We start from the raw sequence: 3,625 nt of genomic DNA, 5'->3' as shown, positions 1-3,625 counted from the left end.
CACATGCAATCGACTAAATCGAAGCTTGAAATTTTCACACATTCATAATTACATATTCTAGACAATAAATATCACATTCAAACATTTCGGTGACTCGGTTTAGCGGTCCCGAAACCACTTCCCGACTATGGTCAATTTTGGGCTGTCACACAAGTCTTATGCATATCATATCATCTTATATAATCAAGTATCCATGCTCAATAATTTGATCACTTACATATATATATTCATATCTATACCAACTATACCAACTCAAGCCATGTTATAATTTGCCTATTAGTTAACCTTCAATCAATTATACCAAAGCACATATCAACCATGATAAGGCCATATACATATATATATATCAAAATGTATCAAGCATAAGCCATTCAAATGGCTAATCACAACAAAACATATACATGCTATCAATGGCCAAATTAATCTATACATGCCATTATACCAAAGTTGATTTAATAAATATATCGAAAAAAGGTGATTGATAGTGTGATGTAGCTCCGACCAACTTCCAACTTTAACGAGCTTCCAGATTACTATAAAACAGAGGAAATAAAACAAAGTAAGCATTTAATTATTAGTAAGTTCATATAACATGAAATTTAACTAACCATTATTTCACACATAAGGTAAGCATACAAGTATTTATCCAAAGAAATTTGACAATTTGCCTAAACACATATAATCTCAAGAAACATGTTAGTCATGTACTTCATGTTAATATCAGGAAACAAGGATTAGCTCATCATGTAACAATTTTCATATATATATATGCTTTCCACATCAAATATTCATAAAACATGTACATTTCCAAAATAATTCATCTCAAGTTTAGATTATCCATGTCAGGACTTTGCCCGTTGAACTTACTTGAAATATCGATGGATACACAGGTAGTACACTCGAAGTGTACAAAATTGTAATCTGTCAATTCATATTCAGGAATGCTCATACAAGCATATAAACGGGAAGCTCTCTCTCGAGCCATATAATGAGAAGCTTATATGAGCCATGTAACGGGAAGCTTATCATGGCTGTATAACGGGAAGCTCGTAAGAGCCATAATTAGGAAGCTCATGCGAGCCAATAACGGGTAGTTCCGAAGAGCCATTAATCGGGAAGCTTTGGAAAGCCATTAATCAAGAAGCTCATAAAGAGCCTTTAATCGGGAAGCTCACGAAGAGCCATATAACGGGACACTCATAAGAGCTGTGGTGTGTCTACAACACATGCAGAGTCACAACCAATTGGGATGCTCCAAAGAGCTATTAACGGGAAGCTCGCAAGAACCATATATTGGGAAGCTCGAGAGGGCTATTAACGGGATGCTTTTTCAAGCTGTGGTGTGTCAGCAACATATGCAGGACCACAACCATTTGAGGAAACTTGTATCCATTGAAATTTCATCTATTCAAATGGAGCATAACATTTATCGGGCTTTGTCGGATATGTAATCAATTTCATATAAATAGCAATTTCACAATTCACATATACAACATTCAATTCAAACATATAAATATACATAATTTAGTTACGCGAACTTACCTCAACAATGTTCGTGTACACAAAATCTGCTAATCTGACAGTTCTTTTCAAATATATTAATCCATGGAAAAACTTTAATACTTTGATAACTTTGCAAATTAATCCCCGAGATAGCTAAATTAAGCTATTACGATCTCGAAAACATAAAAATTACTAAAAACGAGACAAGATTACTTACCCAATTAAGCCAAGTAAGCTTGCTTGAGTTCTCTTCTCTTAGCTAGGGTTTCCATGTATTTAATTTTGGGAAAGATGATGAAAAAGATGATATTTTGTTATTTAATCATTTATCATCTTTTCTTATTCCCACTTTTCAATTTAGTCCTTTTCTTTATTTAATTTTCCATGGATGAATCATCATACCTGTCTACTAACTCCTCTTAATGGTCTATTTTCCATATAAGGACCTCTAATTTTGAATTCCATAGCTATTTGATACTTATAGCTACTAGAATCCAACTTTTACACTTTATACAGTTTGGCCCTTTTCGTCAAATTAAACATGAAATTCGTAAAATTTTCTTAACAAAATTTACATACGATATTTCCATATCATTATGCAGACCAGCAGTAATATTAAAATAATTTTCCTTTTGAACTTGGATTTGTGGTCCGAAACCCCTATTCTAATTCCACTGAAAACAGGCTGTTACAAAATATTAGTTTATTGGTTGTCTAATATTTTAACTAATACTAAGTGATATTACGTGGTTGGGTCATGATATGGAAAGACAACATGTATTTGTTGATGAACCTAAACATGTCCTTAGTCTAATAAAAATTGAGCAAACCGATTGAAAGACTAATATGTTGTCGATCAAGTCCAATTGGGGAGATGCTTTCTCTTGGGCATCAGAGCGGATGAGTCCTAAAAGATAGAGACAAAGATGTGTTTGATTGGATTGACAGGACATCAGACTGAACTCAAGAAGAATAGACACTGAATTCATTTATGGATTATTCCACTTGTCACGTTCATAGTGTGGCATACTGAAATCTGAGTGGATGACGAACTATGTATGCGTGACTCATATACTTTGATGTAAGTCAAAAATTGAGTTCAAATCTAAGGAGTAGAAAGTTGGTGCATTGGGTATACAGCTTTTGAAGTATATTGCATCATTCAAAATAGTGGAATTCATAGCCTGAGACATGAGTAAATGATATACTTTCATTGGCATTACAAGGTTGATGAAATGTAAACGTGGCCACGAGTCGTTTGTCTTTGTGATGAATGACTTGATTACTATTTGATAGTAATTGACTTTTTATGAAGTAAGATGTAATGGTTACCATGAGATAAAATAGGAGCATATTGGGAGAACGTATATGTAACACCCTTAACCCGTCACCATCGTCGAATTAGGGTTACAAAGCATTACTATACAAAACAGAATCTTAAGCTTCAAAATAAAACAAAAATACAATTTAATATTAATTACTAATAACTCAATAGATTCATGGAAAATATACACATTTGGGCCTTAAATCGAGCATTCGGGACCCTGGAAACAAGTTAGGAAGAATCAAGGATCAATTTGAAACAAATCAAAAAATTTTGGAAAAACAAGAAATGTAACACCCCAAACCCGGCCGAGATGTTATGGCCAGATTTGACGTGTCACATGGACTTACGACTTAGTATGCATTCGCTGGTTTAAGTGATTGGGGTGGTCTTCGTAAAAACAGCGGTTGAATGAAAAACCGGTTTATCAATCTTTAGGCTATCCATTTGTTGTGCTTGTTGAGTCTTGAAAACGTTCATTAATTTTGAAAACACGCGTAGCCTAATACTAGCAGTTTCTTCATAGTATAAATATAATCAGAAAATAAAACCATAGCGGAAAAAAGAAATTTAAATAGCGGCCTTATTACAACTTAAAACCCAAAATTAAATCAGAATTATAAAAATAATAAAAATAAACTAACTTAGAAAAACCAACTTTGCAGATGATGTGGCCACTCCGAATCCCTCACAGCTCCAGGGCCTCTATGGTTGGGGATTTCCTGGTTGATGACGATTGATGACGATATCTCCCACGCGATAATCCTGTTTGGAGACTGCAGTTAATCTGCACTCCAA

The sequence above is a fragment of the Gossypium hirsutum genome, chromosome A02 (genome assembly GCF_007990345.1).
Source record: "Gossypium hirsutum isolate 1008001.06 chromosome A02, Gossypium_hirsutum_v2.1, whole genome shotgun sequence".
Taxonomy (NCBI): Eukaryota; Viridiplantae; Streptophyta; class Magnoliopsida; order Malvales; family Malvaceae; genus Gossypium; species Gossypium hirsutum.
Note: the sequence above shows the minus strand (reverse complement) of the source record.